At 35.0% G+C, this 12,802-nt stretch overlaps 1 pseudogene across 8 annotated transcripts; it reads left to right on the forward strand.

Moving 5' to 3' along the window:
• Nucleotides 1–6,179: 6,179 nt before the first annotated feature.
• Nucleotides 6,180–12,588, forward strand: LOC149539187 (phosphatidylinositol 4-kinase gamma 6 pseudogene; annotated as a pseudogene). 8 transcript variants are annotated; one of them, XR_016356176.1, is made up of 4 exons: nucleotides 6,180–6,555; nucleotides 9,392–9,610; nucleotides 9,777–12,148; nucleotides 12,245–12,588. The product of XR_016356176.1 is annotated as a phosphatidylinositol 4-kinase gamma 6 pseudogene, transcript variant X5 (transcript). The 8 variants fall into 8 exon arrangements; XR_016356173.1 differs by having other exon boundaries at nucleotides 6,181–6,555; nucleotides 9,732–12,148; XR_016356179.1 differs by having other exon boundaries at nucleotides 6,181–6,555; nucleotides 9,732–12,119.
• Nucleotides 12,589–12,802: the final 214 nt, after the last annotated feature.

Here is a 12,802-nt window from a genome sequence, read left to right on the forward strand (position 1 = left end):
TTTCGTATGTTGCTTTATGAGTCCTTGGTGTATTTTTTTCTATTAATTAAGTCTAATTAAAAAGACTAATTAATGATTTAATTTAATAAGGAATTATTATGATATCTTTATATTTAATTAATTAATTAATTAAATAAATAAAAGAATTAAAGTTGGAAATTAAAGTTCAAGATATATTTAGAACAGGATAATATTTATTTAATTTAATAATAATATATTTGGAGTTCATTTTTAAATAAATGCTAAATATTATTGTTATTTAAATTAATTAAATATGTTATCAATTAAGTTCTAAAATAAATTAAAAGTTGAAAGATATTAATTTATTAAGAATTCTAGATCGCATGATCTAAACATGAGTTAAATATAAGAATTAAATTAAAAGATTAAATTATAAAAATTAATAATGTTATTTTTAATTTCTTAAAAGTGCACATAAGATTTAAAGTAATAAATTAATTAAGAATTGAAGTCAAGTGAAATTTTAAATAAAGTTATTTAATAATTCAACTTAATGTGCATGGAAGTTGAATGCAAAAGAATTAGAAAAGATAATAAAAGTTAATTTGGAGTTAACTGAGTTGTGCAAAGAGTCTTCTCGGGTAAACGCACAATTAGTGCCCCGAATTGAGGAGAATTTGCTTATCACAACTTTGGGGGTTCATTTTTGTGATATACGAATTTGGACGAGAATTTTTGGAGAAAGACAATTTTTGGAAGCAAATTTCAGAAGGCTGATACGAAGAAAGTCTTGAAGGGGAAGGTTATTGAGAGGAGCGAATTCGCATACAGTTTTCTGGAGGTTGCATAATAGCATCAGGATCAGGTAGGGTCTTGTGTTTTTTATCCATTAAATTTACAATTTTCCCTTCCTGCCTTCTTCGTGTCTGGGGTTTGAAGATCTGTATTCTCTGTGATAAAAGTTTTGAGCTTTCAATCTTGTGAAGCTATTAATTATTCGTCAATAATTTATGTATCCATGGAGACTGGATGAATTAATTAGAATCCTTGTTTTCTTGATTTAGAAATTAAGATCTAATTTGATAAGAGTTTTGTTTTAATGAAATTGAACAGTTCTAGATAAATAAATAAATAAAAAATAAATATATATATATATATATATATATATTTATATTTTACATAATTATCCTTTGGGAAGAAATTGGTTTTATTAAAAAAAAGATTAAACAAAATTATTTTTGTTAAAATAAAACTTATTTTATTGTTAATTGAATAAAATAAAATCATATATAAAAAACAAATATATATATAAAAAAATAAAAATAATATATATATATATTTAAATATAATATAGTGGGGGGGAGGGAATTACCCCGTACCCGCCCCCACTGTCGGCGTAGGCCGACAGTACCTGCGTCGCAGGTACTGCGACGGCAGGTACAGAGTACCTGCCGCCGCAGGCCCTGCGACCGCAGGCCTGCGGCCAAAGCCGACGGGCTATAAACGTTTTGGGATTACGTTTTTAAAATTTTTTTTTTATATAATTTTTTTTTTAATTATTAAAAAATGAATTTTATTTAATTAAAAATTTTTAAATAATAAAAATTATAATATATTCAATTTTTATAATATATTAAACTTTTTAAATATTTAATAAATAAATATTAATTGTATAGATATAGTTGTAGATTTTAATTTATTAATAATTTTGTTTAAATATTAATAAATTAACAATTAGTAGTGGGATTAAAATAAATAATTAGATCTAATAAATATTGATTAGTTTAATTAAAATTAGTTTAATTAAGTTAATTATTAATGAATGTTATTTGACTAAATTATAAATTTGGATATTGATTTAATGAAAGTTATTATAGAAATGGGGTATTCGAAAAAGGGTAGTTGTGAAAACTTTGTTACTTGAATTCGACATTAAACTAAATCACAAACCTTACCTTAACTTAAATAATATACTTTCAGATCCAATCTCTGAGACTTTGATGTTGACTTTGTACTTTGAATGTTTTGGGGTTGGTTTAGCGTTGACCAGTTCAGGTTGTTACCAGAGGCTCGGGGTTGTGAATGTGATGTCTTGATGATTTGGTCTCGATCTTTCTTAACCTAACCATGGTAATGTGATGAAGTGCTCTATGACATGATTGTGTTTACTGTTTGTTATTGCTTTCCAGTTCCTTGTGTGAAGCTGAGGTGTATGTATTTGAGAATACCTAACTTAACCATTTCTGAGTCTCGATCAAGTTATACTTGTATTACTTTCTGGTTGCTCATTAGAGAACCATTGGATTTTGTGACTTATCATTGATGCCTTCAGCTGCTGATAGAGAACTGTCGTGATTACTTGATTACTATTTGATGTTATCTGTTGCTCATGAAGAACTGATATATTTTGTGGATTACCTTTTTATGATATTTTCAGTTGCTCGCATAGGACTAAGATGGTTTTATTATGATTCTTTGATTTATGAGTTCATGAGCTAGGGTAGGTTATCTATGTGTAGAGTCGGGAAGTGGCTTGCAATGGGGGTCGGAGCCCTAAGAGGCTGCCTTGAGAAACCCATTGTAAGTCGTTTTTAATAAGTGAAAACATTTACACTAAATGAGAGAAAATGAACCTAACAAGATAATTGTATGTTCTCTCCCATGCCATGAGTGCTAGTACAGACTAGGATGGGGTAGAGAGGACGCTTGGTTACGACCTTGCATTCCATAGTATGCCTCGTCAGTACGAGAGGATACTAGTGGCCGCAGGATCAGTAGGGACCCGGGATTCCTAAGGGATTGCTCGGGTAACTTCTACATGACTTTTGCGATGACACTTTCCCGCTTGCATATTAGGTTTCCTACGTGTCTTGTGGTACCTCTGGGATTTAGATGTCGATCTTTTTAGGAACCCTTGAGTTAGCATACTTATAGGATTTCCTGGACTTAGAGAGTATTTATGATTATAGGTTTTGTTATCCTATTTTGGGACTTGAGACTATCTCCTCAGCGCGGTGGGAGTGGACCATTTAGGTTCCACGCGGTCGGGTGGTAGTGCTTTTACTCTTACCATTGAGATCCGTTCCGTGGTCACCGTGGCTGGAGATTTCATGATTGGCATTTACCTTCACTATGCTCTTGGATTATTATGATGGATGGTTAGATGTTATGATAGATGTTTTATCATTATGGATGTATGGATGTATCATGTATGGTGAATAGTTTCATATATTTTTACTGTACTTTGTATCATGGATTTGAGGATGTTGTATCTTGATCTTTACATATGTATATTCTTTTAAGCCTTTCATACCCTGTGACATGTACAGTGGATGAATGAGCATTCCGAATTAATTTGCCAAGGAGCATTCGGAACAAATGTATATTATGGATATTGGAGTTTCAAATTATTCTTTTATATGTATGTGTTGGTTGTTAGACTTAGAATTAATTAAATTTAAACGTGACTCAACGTCTTGGGATCTTTAAGAAATGTAACTTGCAATGTATGTTTGTCAATGATTACATGTTATTGCTTCCGCTACTATTTGTTTGATGTGTATGTCATACTTTCTTACTTAAAAAAAAAAAAAAAAAAAAAAAATGTTTAGCAAACTTAGTGAAACTTTAGGTTAATTCTTTTGGATCCCTTGGCGGGGCGTTACAGTGAGTATATGTGTACGTATCCGTGGAGGCTATGTTTTTATTTGAGTATGCGAGAACTGTACTATCATTTTGTTTTATTTGTGGACCCTACTAAGAGCTAACCCACAAGTTGTTGATAAGACAATACGTGAAGGGGTAGTAGCATATCTTCTTTTTCTTGATTGGTTAGTATAGAGTAATAATGCATAATGGTGGAGTGAAGCAATCTTAAGCTTCCACTTCTTAAGGAAAAGATAATTAAAGCTACCCCTTATGATAAACTTGATTGCAAGGTTTAGATGTGATCCCTATCCCCATTTTTCTTGAGGATGGTATTAGTATTTGATGTGAGATTCTATGAATATATTTGTTATTAGTATTTGATGTTAGGATCTGTGGACATATGTGGTACCAATGTTGATTCATGCATTTGTATATATACTTTTGTGATGCATGAGGAGGGAGATTTTGCTCCATACTAAGATGTATTTTGTATTGCACTTGTTTCGACATGATGTATGAGGTACAATGCCACACCCCACTAGTGTTTTGACACAATGTTAGTGATGATGTCATATTATTGATGGTAGCGAGCTAGGCTTTGGGGAAATGATGGGCCATGTACTTAGATATGTTTAGGTGCACAATATGTATATGTATTTTATTCCTACTTGATGTTGAGCGGGGGGGCATGGTTGCTTGGTTGTTGTGTGTTGGTAGGCATATGAGAGATACCCTAGCTAGGTATACCACTGGCTATGTCAATCAACTATTAAGAGGTATTGCTGTGTGGTGTGTGACCTATGTGTGGTTTCTATATGAGGTACACTATCATGTGACATACAAACATTGCATGATTTTTCCACTTGGTGTATGGTTATGTCAGGTGAATGATGTGATTTGTCTATTGACCTGATGCAGGGGAGAGTGCCAAGGTCACGACACCATGGTGTGTGATCTACATGGCCTTGTCGTGACACATGTAGGGTTGTTACGACAATCAGATGGGAAATCTTGTACAATAAATTATATTAGTTTGCAAATCATCGTATGAGATGCTAGGTGAAAATCCTCGTACAAGACTTTGGTAAATGACATTTGTCGTTTGGGAATAAGTGGGCATTTGTTCTCATCTATAAAAATTAGTGTTTCAGACATGCTTTTGGGGGTTGCACCTTCTCAATCCACAATATATAATCTATCAAATCCTTCTTGGGATAGTTTGATATGTCATCTCTTTATCTTAATGTTTTAAGTTTGAAATTAATTGTATAAATAATCATCAAGGAACTTATACTTGGACATTAAAATGAACTCTATCATGGTTAACAAAATGAATAGTGTATGATAATCATCTAGAGGGATAATGAATATGTTGAAATGTAATGATTGTCTTGTGAATCTTTGGCTCGTTAGATCAGTCTTCCGCTTGTGATTATTATGTATGATGTAAGTAGGTTTTATGCTTTATTTAACAAAAAAAATGTTAGTTTATGATTGATCCTTTTGTCCAAGGATTCTTGGGCGAAGGCATTACAAATCTCACTATTCATATCCATCCATTTCCTACTTTAATATATAATGATGTAAATGACCTAGTTTCTATATCCACTTTTAGAAAATAACCCACAATCTTTCAAAATTCAAATCGAATTTAAGACCAACCTAAACCTTTCCACTTGAACATTATGTCATAAGAAAATGCTCATAATATTTTACTTGTGACTCTTGGAGTTGTATTTCAAGGGAGATCCCTAGTTCATTTAGCAATCATCTAATACCTAGAAAAGAATTTGACAGAAGAATATCCAACTTATATTTATTACCATTGAACTCGAACAATTTTTTGCATTTTAACTTGCATAATCATCTAGAACAAGATTACACATTCTTTACACGAGAGGATACTTAACATGAGAGAATAACAAAACCAAATTTTTATGTCATCAACTTTCAACAAAATAAAATTGATCGTTAAGATAAATCCAAGAATAAAGATTTCCAAAGATAAAATTGGTATCCAAAGTCCTAAACTTTTAATTAAAGAAGTTCTAAACTTCCAACCAAACAAAAAGAAAATGCACAGACCTAGATGTAGAGACCAACATCGTCACCCAAACCAACCCTTGAAGAAGTGACTCATGTCAAAGTCCTAGAGACCAACTTCTTCGCAAAAGGAAACAACAGAAGTTTCCATGTGTCTTCAATACTACTAAACCAAAAAAAAAGTTTCCGTGTGACCACGAGTATATGTCAGGGCCGACAGGGACACATTTAAATTGGATAATGTTAAGAAATGCGATGTGCAGTTATGCTGAGGTGGGGTCCGAGAATAGCAATAAGACATCGCCTCTGCCACGTGGAGGCTTTCCTGTACACGTGGCGCTTCTTGATCATCTCACCAACTGGTCAAAAAAACTTGAGGTGGGGTCCGAGAATAGTAATAAGACATCACCTATGCCACGTGGAGGCTTTCCTGTACACGTGGCGCTTCTTGATCATCTCACCAACTGGTCCAAAAAAAACTAAATTCCGCGATTGTTTGATAAATAATTTCCCCCCCTTTCTTTCTTGTAGGACACGTTTGAAGAAGTGAGGAGGGAGCAGTGACGCTGAAATCTCCATACATATTAAACCTGCTGCACAAACCTCCCTTTCTTTCCAACGCTCTCAATCCTTCCTGTGCCCTGCTCCGCCATGAATTTTCCATAGAAAGGGATGGGGATTTGTGCCGCCGGTTTCTAACTTTTCCCAGTTCTCGCCCGTTGAATTGTGGGGTCTCTCGGACCAGCCCGTTTCTTCTTCCTCACCTTTAGTTTGTTTGTCTTCCCGACCCGTCATTGTCTCAGGTGAGGTGAACTTTCATTATCAAGGGAGGCTTGGAAGAAATTGCGGTGGTGCTTGGTGGATGGTGCAACCCCTCTTAGCATGCCAATCAGCATCTGACGGGTAAGCCGCTGTTTTTCCTTACGGCGTTGATTTCTTCTTCATTTCTGATTTTTTAATCCTGCGATCTCTGTTGTGTTTAAGTAATGTCTGTATTGAATGTGATGTATATGAGTGTTGTAGTTCGATTGATTGATTATAGTTGAAGAGGGTGATGGAATGTCTGTGAAATAATCAAGATTGAAGATTTTTTTAGATAAATAATATAAAGATGAGGTCAGGTTTGAGTCCTCAATCTTTGATTCTAAATTGAAGAGGTATCAGCAGAAGAGGTACCACTTTAAGTTCTGATATTTTATTTTGTGGTTATAGATTAATTGATTGATTACAATTGGACGGTGATCATTAAGATTTTTAATTTTTTTGTGAATAAATTACATTAAGGATTATCAATGGTTTTTTGTTTTATGGTTAGAGTTCAATCAATTGATTACAGTTGAGGAGGGTAATACAATGTTTATTGCAATTTCAACTTCTGGAATCAACATCATTCATCGAAATACAAGAGAGCAAAAAGAATATAAGATAGTAGATGCAGACCTAGCAAACAATAAAATGTTTATGATTATTTTGGCCATTTAGATTTAATTTTTTTAAATGATATAAAAGATGAGGTCAGAATTGTGTAACAATCTTTGATTCTTTAACAGAAGAGTTATCAATACCTATTGAGATGAATGCTTTTTAATAAGAGTTCTATTTAAGAATCATCCGTTAAAGTTCAAAACGTCGGGGTTTTGCCTTTGGAAGAGAGGTAGCAACATAGGCCACTTAGATGACATTAACTCTGAAGTTGTTTTTTGTTATTGAAACGATAAACATCTCTGTAGCATCTTACATGAGATTTGGAGCTTTTATTTTCGTCTTATTGGGAGGATAAACATCTTTGTTGCCTCTGACTTCCTAAGTAAAAACTGCAAAATTCGTCTTGAATTCTTGCCCGTCTTCATCGCTTAAGGTTTCAGATCTTTGCACCTAACGAGAACTGATGTTTTTCATCTACCTAATATTTTTACTGCTTAAGCTTTCCCATTGGATGTTTACAATGTCAAGGGCAAAGTGCAAATTAGTAATGGTGAGTCATGTAGTTATGTATTAAAATTTAAGACAATACGGTGTATATGATTTCTCTATGGTTTTTACTTTTCAGGTCTATTAAAAAAATTTTGTAGGGTATTGTAAGCTATTTGAGTAGTCGCTTCAATTAGTGGCCTCCAATTTATAAAGCCGTGTATTAAATAACCGGGGCTTTTATTGGATGCTGCTGGATTCAATTTGGTCAGGTGTTGGAATTTATTGGAACACTAGCAGAAGAGATGGAAATCGGATGAAATCTAAGCCTAGGGTTAAATTACTAGTAGACAATCGTAAATCTTCCAAAGAGAGCTGAAACTTTGGATTTATTCTTTTAGACATTGGATCGTCATCAGATTTCAAAAAGCACACTTTAACTCTTGAAAGTAAAGAGAAAATGTTCAAATTTTAAATCTGTGAATAATAATATTGTTTGGAAATACAATTTCCTACGTCTTGCACAAGAGAAATTGGTAAGTGTACTATGGCTTAAAAGAATGTTAGCAACCTATACCTTTTCATTAAAGAAATATATATCATAAAGAAAATCACGAATCCTCTGATAGCTCTTATGGAGTACTGGTCCTTTCAGTGGAGGGTAAACGTTATAATTCTTTTTGTTTACTTTGAGTCTTTTAGAAGAGTTTGAGGAGTCGGTATTGCTTAATTTTTTTGCATTTCTTATTCATATTTTAAGTTTAAACAAAAAAACTTGCATTGTGAAGCTTATAATATTTTCTACCACATAAAGTCGTTCCTGCTTCAGTTTTTAATGTTGTTAATTTTGCTAATTATTAACTATCGGTCTCTGCTTTAATGTTTAATGTGTATTCTATAATCTATTGGTTAAGCAGGCTCTGAAAATGGCTTCTGTTTTTTCTGATTCTTAATGTTTTGTATTGATTAACCAAGTTTCAAAATGTCCAGACCACACACATTTTGTAACCAGTTAGTAAAAATCTGCTCCAATGTTACAAGACATGCGGTGGACAGGGGCTGTCACGTTCCTAAACTGATCCAATGATCAAAGATATTAAAATAGAAAATCAAATGTATGCAGTCCAGCATTCTTACACAATAGAACTTTTTTATAATTTAGTGTGACCTCTAGATCCACCTTTTCTAAGATGAATTGATTTTCAGATGGTTTCTTATATGCTGTAACATCAATCTATACATTCTAATTTTCAGTTGTACATATTTCAAAGGCACTGCCTCATATACATACTCTTACTTTTGGATTGAAAGCTTCACAAGTTTGAGCTCGGAATTTTGATCTATTTCGCATTTAGAAACAATATTCCAATGGATATTGGTAGTTTTTAGTTAAAAGATAGCTTGATATTAGTGTAGTTTTTCTCCTATTCTTTTATTGAAATGAGGAAAATTTAAGGGGTTTCGGCAAGTGCAAAGGCAAATTTCAATATAAGTTATTTTGCCTTTCTATCAGAAATCAAGAAAATTTAAGGTATTTGTGTTTAAAAAATGAAATGAGAAAGCTTTACAATTTTTTTGTTTCTGCTTTCCTTATTTTTCGACGGAATTAAAGAGAATGAAGTTGTTTTCTCCAGAAAAAATAACTGAAATGAGAGTTTAGATCAACTTAGTTTATTTTCCTTTCTTGTAGAAAAGAGAAGCATATGAAATGTTTTGAAGATCCGAACCATTGGAACACTAAATCTTTGCCTTGCCTTGGTTCTGTTTTCTTACTTTATTTCATGGAAGAGAAGAAGGTTTAATTCTTTTTTGTTTTCTGGAAATGCAGATGCTGAAGTCTTGTGCGCTATTTTCAGTAGAGCATTTTCCTGGGGCAATTAAAGGAAGAAACTAACAGTTTCTTCTCATCTTGCCCTTTGTTAGTTTGGTTGGGTGCTTCCTTGGAAGAACTTACACTCCAGGGCAAGAGTATTGCAGTAATTTGATTCCTTTTGTACTCCTTGGACTCGTCAAGTTCCATGGCCCTTGAAGGGTACACATATTCCAAGTACTGTTGCTTTACTGTTTTGCAGATCTTGTTTTCTAATATTAAGAAGATCTAGGCTATGGTCAATACTTGCATAGCTTATATGATTTACCTCTTCAGTCTTTCTGCCATCTTTTATCAGAGTTAACAGGGAAATTAACCAAGGACTTTGGCTACCTGGATTTAGGAGTGGCGTTTTGTTTCAACTCTTCTCGTTGATGACATAGCCAGATGATTGTATGCCCTTGGTTGGAAGGGTTTATAAGTCTTTAGTGACTTTCCAGCCTTGGGTGATTCTTGTTGCTGAGAGTTGAGCAATAACCAGTTGCCGACTTATTCATCTGGTTGTTCTCCAATTAGTAATTAATAATTTCCAATAATGTCTTCCAGTTCTAGTCCGGTGCGCCTTCAAGCACCAGCTCCATTGCCTGATAGAGTTCCTAGTGGGCTACCTAGTATGTACAGAAGAGAAATGGGCCTCCGTCGACTTTTTGTGCAAACAGATATTGGTAATGTCTTGGGTATAGAGGTGGACAGGGATGACAGGGTTCAGACAATAAAAAAGAAGCTTCAGGTAGCACTATGTCTGCCAACAGAGCAGAGTGCCCTTACATTTGGAGATGTGGTGCTAGAACATGATTTCAACGAAGTAAGAAATGATTCTCCTATTTTGCTAACAAGAGGACTGTACAGAACCTCATCAACCCCCTGTATTTCACCTGTGGTAGGCAAGATAAAGTTGAAGGGCCGTAACAAGCCTCTGGAGATTATAGGTGGATCTCATGGATGCCCTAAAGTCAGAGAATTAGTTAGACAATGTGTGAAAGCTTTGGATAATGGTGTTGAACCAATTCCCGCTGGTGGTGGTTTAGGAGGAGCATATTTTATCCAAAATGCTTCAAGGGAAAAAATTGCTATAGTTAAACCTACGGATGAAGAACCGTTTGCTCCTAATAATCCCAACGGTTTTGTGGGGAAGACACTAGGACAGCCAGGTCTTAAGAGGTCCATAAGAATTGGAGAGACTGGCATCAGAGAGGTGGCTGCATATTTACTGGATCATGACCACTTTGCAAAAGTACCTCCTACAGCTCTCGTTAAAGCTACCCATTCGAATTTCAATGTGAACACTAATGTATTGCCATGTAACTCAGAGCCCTTTGTAAAGATTGGATCCCTTCAGAGATTTGTACCCCATGAATATGATGCAAGTGAACATGGTACATCTCAGTTTCCCGTAGGAGCTGTGCACAGAATAGGTATTCTTGATGTGAGAATTTTGAACACAGACAGACATGCAGGAAATATTCTTGTAAGAAAGCTACTTCAGGAAAAGTGTAATAGTTGGACACTGTTTGATTTGCATGTCTACGATGCACTGGAGTTGATACCGATTGACCATGGACTTTGTTTACCAGAAGCAATTGATGATCCTTATTTTGAATGGCTTCATTGGCCACAGGCTGCCTTGCCCTTCTCAGAGGAGGAGTTAGAGTATATCAAAAACCTGAATGCTGCAAGTGATGCTGAGTTGCTACGCAAAGAATTACCCATGCTGAGGGAATCTTGCTTGAAGGTCTTAATGATTACTACTACCTTTCTGCAAAAAGCAGCTGTAGCTGGTTTATCACTTGCCGAGATCGGAAGCATGATGACCAGAGAAATTGGTACAATGGCTGATGAACTAAGTGAGCTTGAAAGTATTTGCATTCTAGCCAAGTTGGATGCAGATCATGAACTCTCACTAATTCGATCTTCTCGCGCTCTGGTTAAAAGTATTGCAGATGAATTTACTCTCCAATTACATAGGGATCAAGAAGGGCAACAGATTGAATTGTCATCCATGTCAAAAGGAGGATGCTCTAGTTTTCCTCAGTCTTCCATTACTCGGCAGCACGAAACTTCCTCAGATTTATTTAAGCCAAGTGAATCTACTCAAAGTTTTGTTTACTGCAATCCTAAGGAAGGATCTAGTGCAAATTCAGATATTACAGAAGAGGTAACTTTTGATCTTGATGAAGAATCAGCAACGACCCCTAAAAATCAAGAAGCTTCTGTTGTTGACCCTAAAACAGTTTTTCTAAGTGGCAGAAGAAATTATGGGAGCAACAGTAGTGGTAAAAGGTGGATGCACAGGAATGCTGAAGCACGAAGTGAGCCTAGCTCGAGGTTAGTAAGCTCCCCAAAATTAGCTCGGACAACTCTAGAACGGAGTGTAGGGAAAGTGGTTGGTTTAAATTTGAATGAGATGGGAGAAGAGGAGTGGAGCATATTCATGGAATGCTTTCAGCGGCTACTGCCTGAGGCTTTTGCGAACCGGAAAGCAAGAAATTTCTGCCTGATGTCAAGACTAGGAACTTCTTGCCAGTTTTAATACCTCATAATGTACAACTACAACCTCCATGGGTGGATAGATACTATTGTTGATGCAAGTCAGTGTTTGGATGTTCTACTGGTTAGGATCAGTGCTTACAAAGGTTCCCACAGCATACGTGCAATGGAAGAACCATGCCTACCTCCATCCTGTTAGGTGCAATAAATCTTTCCTTCTTTTTTCGGGTAATTTGTTCCTTTCCTCTCATGTGTGCTCATATTACTTCAATTGCACAAAATTCTGCAATTTCAATGAAAGGGCGTATCTGTGTTTTGCAACAGGCGGAGATGCTAATCCCCTTGAAGAAATTTGGAAAGCTGGATGGTGAGTTTGGATGTGATTTGACTTCATGTCACAACCAAGACCATGCTCGTGTATAGACACATATATGTATAGAGAGAGAATCAGCCTTTAAATCTTGTGCTATTTTGGTTATTTGTCATAGCATAAAATGCTTAGGCATGGCATACGTTCATTAAAGCCAAGCTAAATCTCAATCATGCTTCTGGTTTTTCCGTTCAAACAATAAGCAACCATAATTTTGTTTTGCACTAAAATGGAAAAGATATAGAATTGATCACATCACGGGTTTGCCTATATAAAAAGGAATCTTAACTTTGTTTTCTTTGTTGATTGAATCTGGTTCGTTTCATATTAATATTTGCCGTTATCTTTGGTGTATGTGCTACACTTTTAAGCATTGTATTCTAGTTTCACATATCTACCTAGCTGATATTTCTGTGAAAAAATATGCAAACTGGATAATGATCTTGCCACAATTTAGATGTATGTGAGATGCAGACCATTTTGTTTGCATAATGGTCTTGCCACAATTTAGA

Source organism: Cupressus sempervirens, chromosome 9 (genome assembly GCF_028749045.1).
Source record: "Cupressus sempervirens isolate cs-2001-9-10 chromosome 9, ASM2874904v1, whole genome shotgun sequence".
Classification (NCBI taxonomy): Eukaryota; Viridiplantae; Streptophyta; class Pinopsida; order Cupressales; family Cupressaceae; genus Cupressus; species Cupressus sempervirens.